The following is a 24,670-nucleotide window of genomic DNA, read 5'->3' as shown; positions in this document are numbered from 1 at the left end:
ACCAATCTAAATTCAATTCATGAGCTGTGCACTGTCATTTGCAACGGAGTCTTTTGAAGAAGATTGAATTTAATATTTTCCGGTTGAGATGACAATCTAACTGAACCCGTACCTGAAGCAGACAACATTAATAGAGGAAGTGTTTCGTCATTCATAGCATTCACCTCCAGGGAACACTTCATGATGCGATGAATATTCAGCTGTAGCCTGGTCAGTATGGGTCTCAGTGTCTGTGTCCTTTTCAACTTTACACGACTAAGATCTGCATGTGATTAGCGCAGGTGGATCCAAGTCATAGGCAGCGATGCCAGGAGGTGGTTTCTAGACAAAGTCTCTCGTGGTGCCGATGAACATTCACCGAAATGTCAGTCAAGTGTCCATTTTTGAAAGCATTAAAAGCGGTGATATCTTCTAAATTTGGGAGCATATCGAAGCGTTGCATCAGTGGGACGTAACGAGATCGTGGTAGAGGCTAGGCTGGATGTTCTACAAGTCGTAAAAAAATAAAGCAAAAAATAAATCATAATAAGTTTCAATAATAGTCTTTCTTACGTTTGATTCGTAATTAAGAAATATTATTATTAATTATAATTAAGATTAATAAATAATTAATTAAGCATATCTATGCATTTGCGTTCGATGGCTGGATCGTTACTTATCGCCGACGATCGTTGTATGGCTCGCCAGTTTCGTCGGTAACGTCGCGAAGCTTGAGCGCAAGCCGGCTGATCTTTTGGAGACGCCATACTTGCAAAACTTGCTAAGTGAACGTAAGTACTTACGCTCTATTTTCTTGTCTATGATTGGTGGATTATGCTTGAAAGGCCGTCAATGATTGGCTGATGAACTTACGATCTCTTAACTTTTTTTGAAGGTATGGGCCATGGCCTGTGGCACCCTGCACGCTCATGATCGTCTTTCTCTCCCTGACATGCAGACGTGACAGCCTGGATTTTCTACTCGAATCAGTTTACAACCTAGATTGGGAGCGGGACTCTCGCTCAGAAATTGTCTGTTGCTGTCACGACAGGCCGTATCTTTTCCTTCGGCTGAAATGTTCCGGGGAAGAGATTGGCTCGAGTTCTCTAGTAACTATTGTGTACTACATGCACTTGACGCTGAATGATACAGCGTTCTCGCGAGAGAGAACTCGGTCCATGAAGGCAGTGAGACTGCATTACTAATTCCCTCATAAATAAATGCATTCGCTCCTGAATACGGTGCTTGTAGCTCGTCTAAATTCAACGAGTTCCAAACGAGGTTTGAACGCTGAGACTACGATTCGTTACAAGAATTACCATAAAAGTTAGTATATCAAAAATGAGCAAACAGTTTGAAATTTTACGCTAATATTTACCATTTACACTTGACCAAAAAATATCTTGAGCTCGCACTGTTAAATACTCAGCTTCCGAAATGACGATAATTTGAAATCATCAGTATCGCATGAGCGAATTTTATTGTTATTAAATATTACCTTTATAAATTTTTTAGAGACACATTGGTAGAGCGAGAGAATTTTTAGTACGTACATTGCGCGCTTCTCAAGTTCGCAAATGCGATAAACTGTAAACGCCTTCAATAAAATTTTTCACTATAAAACTTGAACGAGCAAAGAAACTGCATCTGCAATTTCAGAATGCATATATTTGAGGCGGATGTCAAAGTGATCCATGAGTGAGAGTTCGGCTTCAGTCATGCAAAGACGTCGTACTTTGGAACAACGACAGGCCAAATCCCATGCCATCACGAGAGATTAGAGCAAATCCCGTCAGTAGGGTGCATATATAGTTTACTGCAGCGTAAAGGGCTCCAATCCGAGGATTCGATAGGCTTTGGTTCTCGTTAAGCGCTTCCGAGGCTCCGCAAAAAGCTTCGCAGAAACACTGCCGCCTTCGCACGCACGTTAAGCTGGAAGCTAGGCGGTGACGCTTGACTTGGTTCATATGAATTTTAGAATAAACGTGTTTGATATAAGAAACTGCTTGTAATCATGGAAAGGAATCAAAATTTTGTATCCCGTACATAACCTTTTTTACAGTCAAAGGTTGTCTTAACAATAATTTCTATTGGGGGTTGAAGAATGTTATTTGCAGGTCTTACTCTGAATTCTGGAAATCCTTCTTGATCTAGAAACGAAGTTGCGGATATATGTTTTTTAAATTAATTTTTTCACGATGCTGAACTTATTCTCACACTTATATATTATTTATTTGCTGGAGTAATTTTAATGAATTACAGAAGTTTCAACGCTAAAGAAAATACTTCTTCAAACTTCAAAGTAAAGATCAGAAGTGCGTGCTGCTTTTCAAATTCTCTAAATCGTTGATCGAGAAAAATATAATGGTATGACACAAAATTTTTGTCTTTTGTAATGGAATGATTGTTTTTTGTCCTTATGATTTTTAAGTATTTTTATTGGCTGCAAATTGCCGCATTATTAACAAAGTAGCGATATTGGGTGAGTAACGTAAGTAATCAGAGCATAGAGCGAGGCTGAGGAACTGAATTGCCCGCGAATATATTTGAAAACTATTTTGCCGTGGATGCCTGTTGTTCATTAGACCTAATCACGGGTCGTGTTCATTTCTGAGCCATGCTGGGATAACTACGATAGTTATTTTTGGATTGAGGGAGAGAATTTCAAACCATGGATTAATTGAGAGACTCGATATAATTGAACGGCTGGCGATTATTAACAGCTATTATTACAATCCTTAACAGTGGGTAAAATGTAAAAAAACGTTCGAAAATGTTTCGTAACTGTTTCTGAATGCATAGATTTATGCATAGAATTTTTTTTTCAAAATGCCGTTTGTATGAGTGAACATAAATAGATTCCCCTTTTTTCAAAGTTATTTATCATATCAAATTTTGCAAGTCGAAGATAAAAAAGGCCGGAAAAGCCATATTAACTGAAGCTCATACGCCTGATCGCCTGAGAGTGAATAATGCGTGAATTATTCGTGAATTGTTTTTATTTTTAATTTTTTGAGGTTGAAAATGACGAAAAGATTAATAGGAATATAATGGTTACTAAAATGATGAGACTTCTATTAATAACGGGATCAGTAGATTGTACACTCATGGTTGAATCTTTCTTCAAATTTCACCTAAGTAAAGAATAAGTCCATACTAGTGCGTCAAGATAAGTCACAAAACACAAAAGTTTCCCAATAATTACACATCATAATTTAAGTTATTGTAATGAAAGAATTATTTGACGGAAATTCCCACACGCTAGATTCAGTTCCGCACGCTATTCCCGGAAGGAAATGGTACTCCACAAAGCGTCCGAACTTCACTTAAAGTAAATCACTAGAAATTGATTGGAGCGCACTGAGCACACCCGGCATTATCAAAATGGTGAGAACCCCTGGACGGTCTTGACCGAATCATCAGTCTTTATTATAGCGTCCGTTTCCTAAATGGCTACTGAAATGAACAAGTAAGGTCTTTATTTTATCGACTTTGTCGGAAACTCAGCATATTTTACAGCGTTAATGTTTTTAAATCAACTGTAAAAATTCTATATATCTATTCAATCTTATAAAATTTTTCTATCGTTGCCGATAGAAACAGTTTATTCTACTGATTCATCAGTTGGTCAGAATTCTGATATTATTCCGTTGATCCGTTATAAGATTCCGATCCTAGGTAATGTTTCCAATTTATATTTATTTATACAAAATAGTTAACTTTTTATTTTAAAATTCCTAACTATATATTCAAGATATTAAATAAATATATATACATATTTCTTCAGGCCAATGGTAAATTTTTTTCAATGAGTGAACCAAACGTTTCCAAACTCGTTGAGGTCAACACATCAGTCTCCGTTTCTTGCCAACCGTAACACCTGTATTTTTCCCACGAAAAAGAGTACAGCCCCCGCATTAGTGATAGCGCGGAAGTAGAGGTGGACCAGACACCAGTTATGTTGCGATGGTCACAAGTACTGCCGATGGCTGATGGCTATAACTGCAGAATTCTAACGGGCCAGCACATTTCGCCGGTGATTTCGTGAGGATTTTAATTGGGAATAAACCGAACAGGAAATGCAAGCTATTGTGGAAGTCGAGCTGGGACGAAAGCGGGCTTGCAAATTGAGTTTCGGCCGTGGATATTTTGTTATAATTACTGTACCATCAGAAGAGTTATTTATGCTGCGAGAGTTAGTGGAAAAAAAAACATTTCATCTCTATATTCACATTGGATGAATACATTGCAGTGACCTTAATTTAAGAAACCGAAGCCGTGTAAATATCGATTATGGTGAATTGCGTTAATAAAAATGAGATATCAATTCCGTATTTTATTGCTTCCCTATATGTTTTAATTAAAAAACGTAGCATTTGGAAGAGGCCAAATTTCAAAGACCGATGATGATGAATCAAAAAACCTGACATGACAAAGACCTGACAAAAACCTGAAGAATCATTGACATGAAACCATTCCCTGTTTTTAATTAATCAAATCAATTCTTTTTTTGTTGGAATGGTGAGTGTGGGAAAAACCTGATAGCCTCAAATATTTATTAATACTCGTGATATTATTTTTTATTGGAACGATAATAAGATGATCATTGATTATGTGTAGAGTTTGATTCAACTGCGGGCTGCTGAGACGAGTGAGCGTATAATGTGTGTCGAAAATTGCAAATCCCGACTAACTTTTGTTAGGTTGTAAGCAAATTTACAAGTGAAAATCAAAATATAAGTCGCTCATGGCCCCTAAAATGTTTTCTCATAGCCACTGGCATAATAGTTCTGGTACGCTTTCCACAGTTTGGAAACCACTGAATTGGAGGTTCAGTAAATTAATGATTAATGAGCTTCACGTGGCTTTAGAGTAGGCACGTGAAATAAAATGCGAAACAAAACGGTTTCTCATTAAGTTAATTATAATGGACCACAAATAACCTGCCTCGAAGATTTCCATTACAAAGGAAAACCGCCCAAATGTGCGTAAATAGCTTTGTCTTGAAACGTTTTTTTCGGTCCTAAGCAAAAGATGACTCAATTAATTTAGGAGCAAAATTACAAGCTGGCATCTTCGATTTCTGCGAAAAAGTTAAAGTGCACTGCAAAACAGGTGCAAGAATTGTCACCTTTACGTGTCGACAAAACAGTTTAGTTTGATCGTGGCTGTTATGGAGGAATGCGACTGTGTTTTTTATTCGCTGGATGATCGAGTGTCTACGAACAAACTCCAAACGTTTCTTATATAGATTTGCTGTACATTTTATCTTCATGAACTGGTTTTCTCGGAGAATTTTGTTCTTACCTCTTCACTAATTCTAGGAATTTGGCTGAGCAGTTTCAAAACGCGTCATTCTCTGGATTTTATTTTGCAGATGATTATGATTTTAAATGCCAAGTTTCTAAAATCTACTTCTTTCTAATTTTTACTTTGTTTGGTTTTCGATTTTTTGATTTGCTTGATTTTTTATGACTTTCTGATTCTTTGATGTGAAATTATTATCTCTACACATGTTCCTAATGTTGCAGCCAACCATATCAGTTGAAAACGGTTTTAAATAATTTTTCATGTGTCTTATTAATAATTACAAATTTAAATCTCGTTTTTGCCTAATAGCGTTCGATTTATGTATTTAGATATTTTTTATGTAAAATCTAAAACATCTGTATTCAATGCACGCATTATGACCAATCATTAAGCAGTAGGAATATTATTTTCGTTCAGCCAATACTTCATATAATATGAAATAACTGAACAATTTAAATTATGGAGCAAATTCTGATACTTAAAATCGATCGGACGTAAAACATATAAATTTTTCATCATTTTTTTTCGCGTCCATGTGCCATCATTCTGATATAATATTAGTGAAAGAGGAGGAAAAGATAAACAATTTTTCTTTCATTTTATGTTCTGAACTTGTGAAATACTTATTTCATCATATTTTTATAGGAGGGGGTTAAAAGATTCCCAAAGTACAATCAAAATCAAATATACTGTATATATATTTAGATATAATTCCAATTCTCCGGATTGTAATTATATTGTACCGAATGAACTTAGTAAAAAAAAAGTAAAATGAACTTGACCTGACAGGACCTAACCCTTGTAGAATGGTGTCAAGTAACGGAAAAAAGTGTTTTACATACACCCTACCTTAAATCTGACCCTAACAAAACAAGGCGTTTTTTAGGATGTCCGGTAATATAGTTCATTTAATTCTGCTCCAAGTATGTTATGTGCTTAGTATAATTCCCAAAATTAAACACACTTTACCGTAGAACAGTTATCGCACTACAACATCATCATTTGTACCTTTCTATTTTTCATATGACATCGATGATAAAACTTGAGAATAACGATGTTTTACACAGTATGTTTGAACGTCATTCAGCTCAGCTTTGACCCCTTTCAACTCGAGCACATTTCATTCACACTCAATTCAAAGGCACGCCATTTCCTGGAAATAATGAACAAACATGTCATGTCCGTCACTAAAGCTTGTATGCGTCCATAAAAGCACATTTCGTTTCCCACTCTACGACGACCTCTAGATTTTTGGAACCGTCAACCCTCCGCGTCCGAATACTTTTGCGAGTTCACGCAATTGCTGGAGATTGTTAGCTTGTTACTTTTACCCTAGCTTTTAAAAGAGATGCACGAGTGCTAAAAATATAAGAGTAGACTGCAACAAGGCAGACAACAACCCCTTGCTTTTAATTAAAAGCAAACACCGGAGTTGCAAAGGCCGCGAAAACAGACCGTCAAAAATAGGAAGCGTTTACGCACTCGGCCACGGCTCGAACGGACCTGCGTTTTAGCAGCAGTCGTGGCACTGACAATGTTTGAAAGTCAATAAGATTTTCTAATTGCAGTTTACATTTTTAATTTCAGATGAGAGCGCTTGATGATAACTGACGTCCGAGCACTCCACGGTGGAGTTTTCGTTGTATTTCCTGGTGTGTTTTTTTGGACTACTCGACAAATATTCCTTGGTGTAAGAGAACTGTAAACCACGTTTTAATCAATTTATTAGCTAGATTTACTACCTGAAACGTTAATTTTGGATGGATCAACAAGTCTTATTCATACCCTTGTAAATTGTTAGCGAACTAGCTTTACTAGGCCAACATGCATTAAATTGTATTTTGATTATTTCTATACCGATGAGATTATAAACGATTATTTCCATAAGTTGTCTCTTTATTGATGATTAAATTATACATTTTACAATTTTTCAAAATTCCGTCCTCGACGTGAATATTGCAATCAAATAGGGTGAATAAAAGTTAAAAAAATTACCTTAATTAAAGTGTTAATTCAAAAATTGAGAAAGCACCTCAATAAGGTCGTCACAGAAGGACCGTGTGATGTTACGGGTGCATGATAAACTTTACACCTCTATAAATATGCATATCTTATATGAGAATCTTCTATTTTTATATTCATGAATTTTGTTTTCCATTTTCTGTGATTTTGATGTTACTAAGCGCACCTTAAATTTCATTATTCGACCTTAGCCTGTTATAGCTCATTTATTTGCTGATGGCCTCGAATAATAGTCATAAATTTTAGCTTCTGGCGACGTCGTAAATAAATATCATGGAAGAATCAATGACTCGCTGGCGTATAGCCGATATCCCAAATGCTTTCCACGGCTTTCCACTCACCCTTTCAGCTTGTAGATAAATCTAGAATAAAAATGCCACTCTACTAATATATTTTCCCTGCTTCGAGAAGATTTATTTTTGCATCGTAAATTTTAGAGCATCCTTCGTGCAGGCCGAGTGAATGACTTGCAGGAATGATTTACGGAGCGTCGAGACGCCCGTGCTACGGCCGCCGCTGCAGAGCACAGCCTGACCTCTCGGGTCAGTGGCTTCTGCCTCATAGTCATGTGGTGTCATGATGCTGCCTCATAGTTATGAGGTGTCATGATGCTGCCTCATCGTCATGTGGTGTCATGATGACGACTCATCGTCATGTGGTGTCATGATGCTGCCTCATCGTCATGATGCTGCCTCATCGTCATGTGGTGTCATGATGCTGCCTCATCGTCATGTGGTGTCATGATGCTGCCTCATCGTCATGTGGTGTCATGATGCTGCCTCATCGTCATGAGGTGTCATGATGCTGCCTCAGCGTCATGAGGTGTCATGATGCTGCATCATCGTCATGTGGTGTCATGATGCTGCATCATCGTCATGTGGTGTCATGATGCTGCCTCAGCGTCATGAGGTGTCATGATGCTGCATCATCGTCATGTGGTGTCATGATGCTGCCTCATAGTCATGTGGTGTCATGACATGCCTAAGGAGGCGAGAGAGGAGAAATTACATAAATAAAGAAGCAGTAAGTTTAAGTAAGCGAGATTATAGAAGTATTAAATGTAATAAAGGATGTTCTATGTAGAAAAACATCAATAATTCTTCTAATACTTACGCAGCAAATACTTTAAAAACTGTCGAATAACGAATACAAAAAATTTCGCACGTTTTCGAATAACTTCAACGGATGCACTCATTGAAAACCCTTCATCATTATCAAGGCTCCAAGCTGCCGAACACAAACGTCGTGGCAATTCTGGTGTCGCTTTGCATTTCAAGAGAAGAAAAGAATACCAGGAAAATTGCCTAGATGTGGGATCGATTTCCTGGAGCAACACAGCGCGGATGGGCAGCTCCAGGATTAGAAGCGACATGGAGCGGGCTACCCACGGCGCCACGCTATACACGACGCAGCGGGAGCGCGCCTCTTCTGCCGCGACGCCCGCGGGGCAATATCTCGCATGTTCGCAACATCGCATTCATCGCTGCTAAATTCGCAGTGACAGCAAAATTTGTGAAATTATTCTCGATTGGGATAAGAAGATGTAGCTTCTGTGAAACGGCGTGGTAATACCATCAAACAATTTATTTTAAACGTAATACAGCTAAAGCTTATCAAGAAAAAATGAAACATTTGGATTTTTATCTCGAATTTTCGCAACATCGCATTTATTGCCAACAAACTCTGGGACTGCGAAATTTGTGAAATAATTCTCGATCGAGATAAAATTATGATGATTTTAGCTACTGAGATATGATGAACAAATATTGGATTTTGAATGCTAGACATGAAATTGTACAAAAAAATCGTCTGTTAAATGATCGTTCGCAGAAATTTCATGTTTTCTGCAGGAGAAATGGTATTTTGACTCAAGTTCTTATTCTTTATTAATTATATTTTACTGAGTTTCCTACGTTCTCAATGTGTGTCTTGGTTTAATTCAATCTTAACTTCAAATTTACAAAAGGTTTTTCGATCGTTTACTTTATCTCTATATCTCAATTTATTGCTGTAAATTCTTCTGTCCCGTTAAAAAACTTACAAATTTTTCTATTTGAAAGCAAAAATGTCAATTCTTTCATTCTTCGCTAGTACAGGTAGTTAAATTTTCCAATTGAATAGTGTATGTAAGTGAATTCATGCCCTAAAACCCTCAAATTTGCAGTGAAGCAAATCTTATTTTTGCGTTTTACGCTGCAGTTAATAATCGGCTTGCTCCATTTTGGTTCCGTAATCTCGTTGAAATCCATCATGCAAAAGTTTTAAGATTATTGAAAAAACTCTACGCTGGTTTCAATAGTATGGAGCCAAGAATTATTTTCGCACGCACCACATTTTTGACTAGCCAAATATTAAACGTCACGCGATTAAAATAAAATATTTAATAGAGTTGTACAAATGCTATGACCAACAAATTACAAAAAAAACTGGTTTCAGCTGGAATGAATATATATATAATTAAACCTAAATAGTGCAAAATCCTGGAGGAGAGGTTTGAAAACATCGTGTGAAACATGAGTACAGAAATTTCGAGTCTGTGATTTTAAAAATATTTCAGTTCACGCAAATCTTCCAAGATTAAGCGACAAGGAGGCTCCATTTTCCTTAAGGTGCGGCTCGTTAATATATCTCAGTCCGGCTAAATTAATTCCGAAACATGTCAGTGAAGATTCAGCGTTGGCTGATATTTACTTCTTCAACACGGTGTTAATTAAACTCTTGCCTGCAGTAGTCATTAAAAGTGGCATTAAAAAAGTCCCCCTTCAAGTTTAAGCTTGGAACGGCAAGGCCTTGCAGCGGCGATGTCAGCATAGGAGAGAATAATTAGCTTGCTTTAACAGTTTATTAGCCTTTCTTCTTGTAAACTTTTCTTCTAATAAATATTTTCGCAGAAGTATAAATGCATACATTACCATTAGAGCTTCCTAAACGGTAATTGTAATTGGTAATTACCTGTAATTGGTAATCAAATATAAATTCGAAACAATCAGCAAATTTTCATTGAGGAAAATGTAGCACATGTAAGGAAGCAAGATTGTCATCCTGAAAATAGAATTCCTCTCATTATTCAATAGTTATTTAAATGAATAAAAATGGACGCAAAAAATAAAATATTTAAATGAATAATATATTTAAATGGACGCAAAAAAATGAACAAAACTTGCTCAAATTTTATTCAGGCAGCAAACGAAGGATTAAGCCTAAACGATATTAAGGAAAACAAATTTATTAAACGATAATAATTTGATTAAAAGATAAATTAAGGAAAACAATTTTTTCCCAAATGAGCCAAGATGTTCTGATCAGGACATGAAACCTACAGGTCGCGTCAGTTTCAGCGGAAAAATAAAATTTATTTCAGATACATTTCACTTAGATACTTTATCTTAAATAGCAAAGATGTTCCGATCAGGCCATGAAACCTACAGGTCGCGTCAGTTTCAGCGGAAAAATACAATTTATTTCAGATAAATTTCACATAGATACTTGTTCTGCCTCGGGCAACTTGCGTTCTCTCAAATACCGCGGAATAAATTTTCTCACGTCAAAAAAAACGCTTCAAAAAGACGAAGAATCCATAACTTCCTTAAGATTCGGATTGTAGCGGATGAGCTCGTGCATGGTATTGGACTGATGCAAAGCATACCATTTTGCTTCAGTTCCGCTCAGGAATGCTCGAAATTTGAGAGAAGAGGAAGCAAGAGAATTTATTTTGTCTGGATTTTTGAAATTTTCAAGTAGATCGTGCAAGCGATTTCTATTCGATGTTATGACAGGTTCGTTTCCCTAACAGGCATTCCATGCATTTGTTTGAGTTCAGCTTACAAACCTTTCATTAAAAACTTATAATTTTTATAATATGTATTTCTAACAATGGTTCATCATCACAGTAGAGAATAAATTAGATGTTTTATTTTAACGAAAGAACTGCAAACATATATAGCTGCAAATATTTTCATGTAATTTGCGTTATATTTGTAATCTTTAATTTATGCTGCTCTCCATAAATGGCCTATTTGATCTTATTGCCAATTAGATCTATAACGCTCATTGAGTCTTCAGTTGTGGGTAAGCTTGCAAAAAAAGCCAAAACCTTTCGGTGCCTTAATAATAATAGTAATTTGTGAAAACAATTTAGGCATATTTCTCCAACCTTAATTTGTTCTCGCTGCTAACATTCAAGTAAAGCAACTGAAATCGGAGTGTAATTTCATTAGCATTAATATATAATATTTATATAGTTGAAATAGCTGTAAAAATTTAATAACGCATTAGTTATAAAAAAATATTGATATTAATCGCATGCACGCGTTATTTTTTAATTCAAATTATTTTTATCCCTCTAATAAATCAAGTAGTGTTGTTGGAATCATGAAATTGCTAGAAGCTTAACTAGAATGGAGTTATTAGCAGACTGAGAGGGATTGAGGTATGAACAGCACTGGAGGGATGGAGACATGAGATGCACTTAAGGGTTGCAGGTATGAGCAGCCGCAGAGGGATTGAGGCATGAGCAGCCAGGGAGGGATGGAGGTATGAGTAACCCTGGAGGAATGGAGGTATGAGCAGCCTCAGAGGGATTGAGGTATGAGCAGCACTGGAGGGATGGAGGTATGACTTATGAGCAGCCTGAGAGGGATTGAGGCATGAGCAGCCTGAGAGGGATGGAATGATGAACACTTTGGCAGCCAGGGAGGGATGGAGATATGAACATCCTGAGGGACAGACGTATGAACAGCCCGAGAGGGATAGAGGTATGAACATCCTTATGGACAGAGGTATGAACAGCCCGAGGGATGGAGATATGAACATACTGAGGGACAGAGGTATGAACAGCCTGGGAGGGATGGAGGTATGAACATACTGAGGGACAGAGGTATGAACAGCCTGGGAGGGATGGAGGTATGAACATCCTTATGGACAGAGGTATGAACAACCCGAGAGGGACAGAGGTATGAACAACCTGAGAGGGACAGAGGTATGAACAGCCCTGGGAAGGATGGTGGTATAAGTAGCCCTGGAGGGATAGAGGTCTTAGCAGCCTGGGAGGGATGAAGGTATGATCGAGTAACCTGAGTTTCAGTTCAAGCAGTGTTACTGGTGGCCGGAGTGGCAGTGTCCGGATGGCGCGTATGTAAAACGGTACAAGGTGCGAGGTCGTGTCGCCCGGAGACTGCGGAGGGCGGCTGCGTGGTTCACATCGCGGATGATGGGCAGATTTTGCTCACCGGCCGCGACTGCGAATAACGGGAGAGCAAAGTGGTGAGCGCACGCGAATTTGCCTCAGAGGACTTTGTAATAATAATAGAGGAATAATAATAATAGAGAATAATAATAGAGGAATAATAGAGAACCTGAAGTAATCCTGGAAGTTGACTCGCAATTATGTATAGACAGGATGACTGTCGGTTGGCACTTCGTAATCGTATAATGGATTCATAGATACTCGTCACTGTTCTCCCGGGGATGAAATATGATGGATAGGACTGAAGTCTCACTATCGAGACGTTGCCTCATAATATTAAGTTGGCTAGAGAACAAAAACGAAGAGTGAATCGGAAACATTATGCCCATTGCGAATCGATTGATTAGTGAATTTCAATCAGGAGAAATTGTATATATTTTGGATTGAGTAAAAAAAGGACAAATATAATAGTTAAAATTAAATTTGTTTTTCGCTTTTTCGTGGAATTTTTTTCATGCAGCTGAATGTAATTGATTGTGAACTACTTAATGGATGTTATGTATAGCCAACTAACATAGACATGGTAATTATTATTGATTGAAAACATTTATCATGCAGGAGTCATTATTTCAATGTGACAAACATTGCCTGGATCACGCATGCTTTTCTTTTTTATCATCCAATAAAACTCGCTTGCTTTTGTACGCGAACTCAGCGGTTATAAGAGTGCCTGGTATTGAAGGTCTGAAGGGTGAATTATTTCGAAAAACTTTTACATTTTAGACGCTTATGCCTATTCTTGGTCCGCTAGGAGAGGAAACTTTTGGAACACCGATTCCAAAACAGACACATTGAAATTCTTAATGACTGGGAAAGAGACGAGTATATTCTAACTTAGCTGTGGACATAGTAAAACTGAATAGCATCCTGAACTTGTAACTCTTCTTCTCTGTGAGGGCCATTGAGAATTTGAACGTAAAACGATGAGGCAAACAGGCTCGATTCTGCCGACTTTTTGCGCTATTGTCGATATATTTATTGTACAACAAACGTTGAGCTATATAAAATGGTTCATGTTATTTTACATATTTAATTTTCAACGAACCGTGAAAACTCAGAACATGTGCGGGAAATTTCGGCTCGTAACAACTGAAATAAATGACCCAATATATTTCATGTATTCTTAATGCACTTCACTTGAATATGAAATATTTCTCCACTTACGTTCAAGTGTTTGTATTAGCGTTTCAAATGCAGGATGAAGTCAATATGTCACGCAATTAATCTCCAAAAATATATTGAGCCACGAAAAAGAGTTTCACATTTACACTGAGAGTTTGACAGATTATATCTGTGTTAAATAGTAAAATTTTCAAGATACACTCACCCATCCTCATAAGCTTATTATTCCTTACCAACAGCAGCTCGAGTTAATTCCACTATCAGGATGAAATTGTAGTCTATGTCAGTTATTTAAATGGAGTTACGGCTGATATAGCCTTTTCACTTCATCGACCGTTCATTAATATTGTTTTTGAGGTAGTTTATTATTTATTATTTAATAAATATTGTTCATTAGTTTAGCTATGATTATCAACGGGCAAATTTGATTATCAACGAGAATACTATTTCGAGACTGAAAAAGCTTGCATTAATAAGGACATAAATTATCTTCATGCATATAACTAACCATATTTATCATATTAAAGTATGAAAAGCCTGTAGAAAAAATAGTCTGTAATGAGTTTTTTTAGAAAAAATTCATCAGTAAATTTCAGACGAAATTTATGATAGATTATTATTTTCTTCTTAGTATGAATGGCGGAATTGAATATTGCTTATTTTTCGTTTAATACCCAACCCAATGACGTGAACCACGATAATATACTCGATAATAATTTTCTTGTAAAATGAAATTCAATAACTATAAAGGGACAGTTTAATTGAGATACATAGCCAACTCATCACTTTTCCAACAAATAAAATATGTCATGAGCGAGAACCTAATTAATACGCGTCTTTCCTTCACAAGCGTTCAATAACGAACAACGGATACTTCTATCATTAGTCATATAAAAGTTTACGTTGTCGTATCAGCCGCGCAAATTAAAGCTTTTGTGCGAAATAATAATGTCAAAAGAACGCCAGCCCCAACCATAAAAGATCCCAGCTAAGTGATTCACTCCATGGACTCAATCACCATAAATAATGTCGTTCTCCTTGACATCGTCTTTTCAAATGCTCGTTACCAACTTCAAAAGAGTCATCGCTTAAATTATATTCGCGAATCTAATCCCATCAATGATATTTAAAGTAGTGGAGTTGGTCACGAATTTCCCCGGCATGAAATACATTCTCAAATACCGGTCTCTAAATTGAGTCGTAAAAAGCAGAGTTCGAGGATCATATCCTATTCAACTCTGGCTTCTCTCGAGCACTGAAACAGTATCACTTGAACGCACAACCTCACACATGAAAAAGTTGAGGAGAGACTAAAAGCCACCTAAATTCGCATTCTCAATCAATCCTAATTGTAATGGATAAGGAAATAAAAGTAAAATTCTCGTAAGCATCACGCTTTGGTATGCGCGCTCACTGTCGATGGAGTATACATATTAAAACTAGATAATTTCTAAAATTAGGAAGCAAGGTGTTGGTGACGACTATTTCACATTTGACTAATTTTCTTTTTCAGTTTGAAATACAAGGTTCGTTTGTTTACTTTGTTATAGAATTAAAAAAAGTGCTTGTGCACATGCAAGTTACATTAACCGCACTCCTGAATGAGTGAGTAATAAACTTGGTTTTATTAAAGGTAGAAGAATGGTTGAATCCCAAAACTTAGTTCAGGAAATGGAAGAAAAAATATTCAACCTATTCGGCGATGTAAGATAAATTTCAAGGCAGTTTCCTTACTTTTACACAAGCACCCATGGCGGGCGCTATGGACAATTAATTTTACAAGTTTTCGACAGTTAATTGAAATAATTTCCATGATATTACACGATATCCGACGGCTTTCGGCATTTCGAAGTACTGCGAACGTCATTTGCCAAGATCAGCGGCCGTAGCATTCGTCGGGAGTCTAATTGCCTAAACTTCACTGGCTGTCTCCAGACTTAGTCTTCGCAGTACTGCAGTAAAAATCTTAAAAGCCCGGCCACCAAGTTTTGGATTGCGCATGAGTTGTGGCGTCTCTGTTGAAGAACAACCACGAGTAGAACAGGTAGATTTTCGTCGGCGGTTCGACAGGCAATCAGCGGCCAACGTCACCCCGGATACCATCTTCCGGGTTAAGTTGTAGTGGTCAGAGCAAGCTAACCTCGAGTCCTTATTAGGCGTGCAGACCCCTGCTGATTGCGAGTTGTGAAAACCTTTACCGGAGAGACTTGTGCTCGGCATACACGACTACCATACAACTCACACCAGACGACGGGTCATACAAAACCTGGAGCAGAGTGCATGAACTACACAATCTGCCAGCAATAAGGTTATGCACTCGAAGATGATTGCAGCCAGGCTTGTTTTGCATGTTGAACAAGCGTCAACTGGGGTCGGATAATGAGGGGATCATCAACAATATTGTGGTTCGATTGCTTCTTCTGTGAGCGGCTGAGATCTAATTGTTACAATACGGTAGAGTATTGACTAAATAAGATGGTTCTTTAAATTTACTGAAAATAATATCTAGCGGGAGCATTTTTTATAATATAGAAATGTGATGAAAATTTGTGAAAAATATTGTACTTCCAGCATAATTTCTTCTACTGATTTAAAGGCTTAGTTCAATAATAAAAATTCGGTAAAATATATAATTATAAAGAAATTGTAACCTTGAATGACCATATACGAATGCTAATCTATTTAAAGAAGCAGGCATAAATATTTTAACCCTCACAGAATACGGTAATGCGGCCATAATTCATGCAAATAAGGCATGAATATATTAAAGGCCATAGACTCATCCATCTCCGTCCACGCGTGACGCTGTTCTTCACAATTGTTACGCGGCAAGTTTTTTTTTCTTTCGCCTCGGTTAGCTCTTTGAATACAAGTCAGCTGACGCTCGCTTAATAAAAACATTTAAAAATTTAAATATTTTGTGATTTATTTTCTGCGTTTGCAGTTTCATATTTTTTTACTAAATGCACATAGCAACTGTTTGGAAAATTGTTTTCTCGGTTTGTCGTGTTCTGTGAGTGCGGCAAGTTTTTAGGATATAAAAACTAAAAATTCTCACCGTAAATGTAATCAATGATTACAGTCTATAAGCATTAACTGGATTTTGCGAAACAAATTTAAGAAAGAAATTTAGCTCTTAAAACAAAATCCTATAATATACAGATATTGCCGGGAGCCTTTTGAATGTTAACTTCGTCTTTGATCGACGGCATTTTGACTGAGGTTTATCAGAAACAACGTCAGGATAAGAGAATTGAATAATAAGGTGAAAATTTTGCAAATAGAAATTCGTATAGTAATCTTTGCTGCCTATTTCAACAACGCGACAGATCTCTCACGATATTACAACAAAAATTAATAAAAGAATCATTGCGTAAATCTCCTCTCAATAAGCTGCGTGCCGAATAGGTTCTGAAGGAAATTTTGGGATAGCTTACATGACAGCAAAATTGAATATCCATAAAGATTTGACGCGTTTCAATTTGCACGGATGGTCAAACACTTTGATTTCAAGACGATTTGAACATTGTCTTGATAAAAATCAATTGTCATTCATAGACGCTTCAAAAATCGCCATGAACATTGGTAATTGTTGTGGCACAATTCATAGCAGATAGGACGCAAGTCAATGTATTAGTTTATACTAGTAATTTTGAGAGTGATATAGTACTGCGATAATTAACTTTCACTAATAGAGAGTGCAGTGACTTCGTGACGATGGTTCATGGTATCGTAATGAGACTTGATGTAGCTTTAAGATTAGGCCACGCTATGTTGGTTCCCTTGAAATAAAACTCCACTCCTATCCATATATGGGCTGCGTTTGCTAGGCAGCTTTGCGAATGATTCGTCAGTTATGATCACGAGTGAATAGTGCTGCGGCTATACACACAAAAATTTCATATCCTACTGTAGCGCGTCCTCAATTTTAATTGTTATAACTTCGCGACTTTAATTTTGTTTGGCTTCTCTTATTCAAAGAAAAAATCTCGAAGTAAGCATATCAGAGGCATTGCTTGCATGACATACAATGCACGGGCGTTTAATCCGACAATCAAGAATTTTCACCTAAAAAGTGGAAACTAATTGTACTCAAAAATTAATTAAAGTTTCGTTATTTTAAATTAGTTATTACGAACATCCGATGTGCGCTTCGAGGCAAAAATAGCTATACTCAATTTTTTTCATAGTAGAGGTGCCGATTAATTTATTTATATGGTATTTAGTAGCAATTGCTAAAAAATGTGTGAAAAATGATTAAAAACATTAAATTGAAGGAAAACATGTTTCCTACTTATCTTTCTCACATGATTTCCACACCGTAAGTTAAGACTTATCTCGATCGTAGTCATGAATTTGCCTAGCAAACATTTGGCTCCTCTGTTTCGCATTACGATTTAACGTTTCCACATTAATTTATATAATACAAAACCTTCTTGAGTATCGAATTATATCCGTGCAAATTAACTTACACAAATTATGCTGTCATGAAGTAAGAGATTATTCAAGATTTTCATCAATGAATAATGAAAATAGTCAAGGGTTCAAATCATAAGTGGATCTGGAAGAAAAATTCTTAATAAAGCAACACTTTATGGACAGATATTTTTGTTATATGAAGAAATCATCAACATAGAGCTAGCCAAGGCCGGCATAAAACGCACTATAAATTGTGTTACTTTCACCAAGTGATAACAAACTTATTCATTTGAATGATTAAAAAGTGTTTAGCTAAATAACATTCTGTTTACATCTACTTACATTCTCAAATCCCAGTTTCTATTTTACAATAGTGTAGAAAATTTGATATGGAAAGTATTTGCGTACGGTGAAAAATTCGATCAATCAACCCAATTACCCAAACGCAATTTTCTAGACTGACAATATAATTTAGGATCGTTCCATTACTCTATCAAAATAATGAAGTTAAGTGCTACTGGTAATTTGCAACATTGGAATTTGAGTAACCAGGTACACTAATTGCTCCTAATTACTGACAAAAAGTATAGATGCGAGCTGAGATGTCAAGCGACACTGCACTCCTTCGAAGGATCGTTCAGTTCCCATGATTATGATACTCCGGGTCTCAGCTCACAGGAGGCAGCTTCCTTTAAAGTCGTTCAACGGTGACTAGCCACCATGAGAGCTGCATGCACATATATTTATTAAGGGAAATATTAATTTTTTAATAAGGGTTCAATCACAATACTGAATCTGAAGAATTTGCATCAAAAAACGATTGCGTTAAAATGACGTAGAGTTGTTCGTGGATCCTAACCCTTCGGTAATAAAATAATTCTTCATTCCCATCAGTTGAATAACACATTGAAGGAAAATCGATTTTATTTAGGTATAAAATTGAGTTGTGTCTAGAATCGACGAATAAAAAGAGTTTAAAGTCAATATGCATATACCACAGATATAAACGTGATGTTTAGGTTCTTTCTTGGTTGCTAATTTAGATTTAATTTTTATATATATATCTGTAAAAAATGGCATACGAAAATCAGAATATTAAGCTGGAAATCATGAGTGAACATCTTGCATTCATCACTTCTTTTCTCACGAGAGCCAATAAATATGTGAAAGAAATTGTCTAGTTTTTCAATTATACTCAAACTTGTGAATGCTACCGAAAGCAGTTGCATTAAAAACTATATGACGGGAAGTTCGATATTGCCAGAGCTGAGACTAATGTAAAGCCATAAATTTGAGTTCTTTGTTCACGTCCTGATAGATGACAGTCATTCGTTGCCCCTTGAAGGATACCATGGAGGTGATAAAGACTACCATTGTTACGGTACGTAGAGAAGGCCAAGTTATTCAGGACATGACTGCAGAACATTACTGTGAATTATAGTAGAATTGTAAGCAGATATCGCAGCGTTCATGAGTCTTGTATGCTGCATTGCTCATGATTTGTATCACTTAAATTCAACAGTTGATAGCTAAGTACTTCACAGCTGTTCTTTGATCAAATGCTCAATTTTCGTAGGCAAAACATATGTCAATGCTATCAACGAAGCGCTAGTAAACCATATTTATTACTACTACTACTACTACTACTACTACTACTCCAATCATTTGCATCAAATAAACTTATTTGCTGTAGCTTATGCTGTGCTGTCTTTTGTACGTTATACGAGTCGCACTTCATTTTTATGTAGCACAAATACCCGAGAAATTTTTTAACGGTACTAACAAAGTCCACAATATTTTTACGCGTGTTGAACTGCTCAATAGATTTCCATCCCTCTAACTAACTGCCGAGCCAACTTCACCACGCTGCTCTCTATGCCAGCCAAACCTTTCAGAAGGAGCGGGCGCATAGATCATTTCAATTCGATACGTTGGTTTGCCTCTACAAAGTCATGCAACACTTCAGATCATCCTCTCTTTTACATGACGCTGACACGCATCTGTTCCCGAGCGGCGTGCGTTGCAAAATGAAAATTCATGGGTACGTCGACAGCATAGAACAATGAACCGTTCTTTTGACGCTCACTAAATCCTTTTCTCGGTCTGCATGCATATTTAATTGAAAGTGTCACAGCTTTGACAAACGCTTCAAACACATATGGAGTGCAGAACTTTTCCGTACATGGTATGTACAGCAGTAGAAAACGGATTATGGAGTTCATCGTGTTGTGTACAGTTATTTATTGCAAGGTTAGAAATGTAAGTCGATTATGTAAACTATCAGACTCGCTTAAGATAAACAAATGATCTTCCTTTATCATTTAGTATATTCTCTTTATATATGTTAATGCTCCATCTAAGGATATAGGGCTCGCTCCCTAATGTGACACTTTCCTAGAGCACTCGCTCCATAAGTGACACGTAGCAAGTGCACGCTCTAAAAAAAACACGTACCTAGGGCACGCTCTCAAAAGTGACATAAACCTAGGGCGCACTCTCAAAAGTGACACACTCCTAGAGAACGCTCTCAAAAATGACACGTACCTAGGGCGCGCTCTCAAAAGTGACACGTACCAATGGCACGCTCTCAAAAGTTACACGTACCTAGGGCACGCTCTCAAAATAACACTTACCTAGGGCACGCTCTCAAAAATGGCACGTACCAATGACACGCTCTCAAAAGTTACACGTACCTAGGGCGCTCTCTCACGTACCTAGGGCACGCTCTCAAAATAACACTTACCTAGGGCACGCTCTCAAAAATGGCACGTACCAATGACACGCTCTCAAAAGTTACACGTACCTAGGGCGCTCTCTCAAAATAACACTTACCTAGGGCACGCTCTCAAAAATGACACGTACCTAGAGAACGCTCTCAAAAATGACACGTACCTAGGGCGCGCTCTCAAAATAACACTTTCCTAGGGCGCGCTCTCAAAATTAAACTTACCTAGGGCACGCTCTCAAAAGTGACACTTACCTAGGGCACGCTCTCAAAAGTTACACGTACCTAGGTCGTGCTCTCAAAATAACACTTACCAAGGGCACGCTCTCAAAATAACACTTACCTAGGGTGCGCTCTCAAAAGTGACACATACCCAGGGCGCTCTCTCAAAATAACACTTACCCAGGGCGCGCTCTCAAAAATGACACGTAGCTAGGTCGCGCTCTCAAAATAACACTTACCTAGGGCACGCTCTCAAATAAGTGACACGTACCTAGGGCGCGCTCTCAAAATAACACTTACCTAGAGAACGCTCTCAAAAATGACACGTACCTAGGGCACGCTCTCAAAAGTGACACGTACCAATTAGGGCACGCTCTTTAAAGTGACATATACCTAGGGCACGCTCCCAGAAGTGACACCTAGAGCACGCTCTCAAAATAACACTTACCTAGGGCACTTACCTAGAGCACGGTCTCAAAATAACACTTACCTAGGGCACTTACCTAGAGCACGGTCTCAAAAGTGACACTTACCTAGAGCACGGTCTCAAAAGTGACACGTACCTAGGCTAGCCTTGCTCAGTAGCTGTACAATCTTCAGGTCAAGAGAAAGGTGAAGTCGATGCACCGAGTCGAGCGAAATGATGCGCATTAGAGCCTCAGTGCCAGAACGCAACCGGATTCTGCCTGACAAATGAAAACAGATGAGCTGAGATACCACCAGCCTTTGTTGAACAATAATTATTCGCGGGAGTTACAACCATTACACGCTACTGCTCGCACGTGATGAGAAACGGGACGCCATTATTACGGTTGATTTCTTACGCGTACTGATTATTTTTGAGATTTCGTGCAAATGAAGGAATTCTCAGTGAAAAATTTACTAAATCACAGACTGATAATTAATCTGTTAATAGTCTTCTAATAAATGCACACCTATTAGAATGATTTGATAGTCATTACAATCTGTATTTCTCCCAGCTACATCATCAATGAACAATCATTGAGGAACATAGTGGAAATCTATATAAATTTAATTTTATTATTAAAATAGTTTCATTCTTAAAAATAGTGTAAAAATAACGTAAAACTTATTTTACAATAGTGGAAATCCATTTTGATCTATTTACCAATGTCTTCACCATCACGATGCAAATCACCGTTAAAAAATTCCTGAATTCCACTGACTTGTGCAGGTCAATGCTACATAAACAGGCTCCAGCTTCAAAACAGGATGGAAAAATTAGTCTAATTACCTTATGGCTCCAAAACAGTTTCAAGCCTCTTTTAAAAAGTCGTAGGAACAAAATTTTATAGAATAAGAACTTAAAATATTGATAGTAAATTCATCTTAAGTGAACCTTGATACTTTACAGGGTAACTAAAATCGTTTTATAACATAGTAAGCTTAACAAATAATAATAATCTGAAGAAATTTCAGTACTTAATCGATTTCCTTCGGCGTTCGTGCATTGACGTTGCAACTGACACATAGCAATCGAGCGATTGCATCGTACAGATTTCGAGTCTTGTCAGCGAATGCCTCAGGTGAAATACACGGTCGTCCAAATAGCACAGAACCTCAGGAGTTTCTCATGCACTAGCTGAAGAGGACCTTGTTGGAGTAGTAAGGAGGAAGGGAGAGGAGGGCGTATAGTCGGACAGGGTAGGGCTTGGCAGAGGAACAAGTTGGCCGGGTAGAGATCTCTGCTGACCCCGAGTTTACCGAAGTGGAACGGGCGGGCAGACTAGAGACGTTTCGACCACACCACGACCGGTTTGGCTGAGCAGCCTTCCAGCTAAAGCATTTTTTTTAACTCAGTGAACTGCCAATGTTCCAAGAACTAACAAATATTATTAGAAGTTTTCACTCCGGTGCAGAGATTAGCGAGAAATGGAGATCAATAACAGCATATATGGACGCCAGCTAAAAACATAATAGGAAATCAGTTTAGCGCACTTGGTGATGGCGCATAAAATCTCGTCCTGGGGCTGGTGACTTCTGTCATTGCATGGGAGAGCAACACGCTTTGTGGCTCCATGGACCTGGCGTGCTTAGTACTCAACGACGTTCAACCTAACTTAGCTTGATGCGCAGAAACCCTTGCTGGGCGGAGAGACCTTCCCGAACAAAGAGATGGGACCAGCTTGAAAGATGAGCAAGATTAAGGTACTAAAAAGATCCTGCCAAATGGTATGAATTTCCAGCGCATGATAAATTATGGAAAACCAAAAACTGACTTCAAATGAGTGTGTTAGGAACACAAAAAAAAACATGATCATGGGTCAGGCAAAAGAAATTTTTATGTGAAGGTAGGCTACGGATTAACAATTGCCACACGCTGTACTATACACAGATTATTCATCAGAGTAAGTCAGACTGTCCCTTTTGGATGCGTTAAAAGAAGTTTTCAGTGCCATTCTCAACAATGAATCATGATCTAATAACTCAGTTCTTCGTCGACAGGTATTAAAATTCATTTGCAACTCATTAATCGAACATGTTCTAAATTCATGTCTGGCTCATGTTAAACTTTCATTGGAAATGATTATAAGTTATATCAGGTGCGTTCATTTTTAGTCTTTAAAAAAATTTGGAGTGAACATTTTGAATATTTCCTCCAACACATGAATTATTGATGAAATCTGGAGTTTGGGGAAAAAGTCAGGCGCGTAAATGGATGAATTTGATGCAAGACTGATAGTTGATGCAATCAAAACTTTAATTGATATATATAGTTCCAAATGCTAAACTTGTGTGATTAGCAGAAAACTAGTTAAAAACAATCACATGTAATCAATTCGTTGTAATTATCCTAAAAACTTAAAATTTCTAACTGATTTTTTAGCTACTTCTGAGGGATAATTTTATTTAGATTTAGCTCGAACTATTGATCACTGCAATTTGAATTTATTTATAACAGTACATTCTCCTTCTCAGTGAACCACGGAGAACTACCTAACAACGGCTATTTTTGCCATCTTAACTAACAATCCTGATCATTTATTTTCCAAGAGGCGACCTGACGAGAAAGAAGACTCCAGGCAGCAGCTCAGAACTCTGGAAGACGTGAAAAAGTTCCATAATGAGTGAATCTAAAGTCCTCAAGCGGCTTGTCGTCTTAGATAAGACTCGTTTAATCGTTGGGCCGATGTGCTCCATCGATCAAGGTGGAGTCATTTTACTGCTATGCCAGATGTTGGCCAACGAATTCAATATGCCATCAATAACCAATACTTCGAGCGCGAATCGTCGTCAGAAATATTATTAATATTAAAGTATCAATTTTTTTATTTAGTTACTACAACATGAATGGTGAATAAATATTCAACAAAGTAATACAAAGCCTGTGAATGCAAGATGAGGACTGCAGAATTTAACAAGGAATTTAATGCATTATAAATGGTGATTAAAAAGTATATGCAAAAATGTTGAAGCACGTCAAAAATATTCACTATAGGTCAGAAGGTCCAAGTTTAATGATCGCACTCCGCATGAACAGTTACTTTGGGCAGGCAGGTCGAATGCTGTCTGAAAATCAACCCAATTGAGCAAGTATATCTTATGAGCCATAAATATGAGGGACCTCGTTGTATGATAGCCATCTCATAGACAATATCCAACAA

Source organism: Hyalella azteca, unplaced genomic scaffold, assembly GCF_000764305.2.
Source record: "Hyalella azteca isolate HAZT.00-mixed unplaced genomic scaffold, Hazt_2.0.2 contig8324, whole genome shotgun sequence".
Classification (NCBI taxonomy): Eukaryota; Metazoa; Arthropoda; class Malacostraca; order Amphipoda; family Hyalellidae; genus Hyalella; species Hyalella azteca.
Note: the sequence above shows the minus strand (reverse complement) of the source record.